Source organism: Morone saxatilis, unplaced genomic scaffold (assembly GCF_004916995.1).
Source record: "Morone saxatilis isolate NCDOM2014 unplaced genomic scaffold, NCSU_SB_2.0 Contig15, whole genome shotgun sequence".
NCBI lineage: Eukaryota > Metazoa > Chordata > Actinopteri > Moronidae > Morone > Morone saxatilis.
In genome coordinates, this window is record NW_023339707.1 from 12,520,507 (window position 1) to 12,520,762 (window position 256).

Here is a 256-nt window from a genome sequence, read left to right on the forward strand (position 1 = left end):
GAAAAGCAGAAAAAGGCCAATGTTTCTCATCTGTATGTTGCGTTATACCGCGAGCGACACTGTGAGCTGATGTGGAAGTGAGGGAAGGAAGGGAGGGAGGGAAAGTAAAAAAAAGAACTGATGTAAAAGAACAAATGAGTAACATTGCAGCACAGTGTGTAAGTCACACACACGAAGGCAGAGCCACACTCGTGCCTCCACCTCTAGGGGGACTCATGTGTTCACGAATGGGAATGCAGCTTGTGTGTGTGTGTGT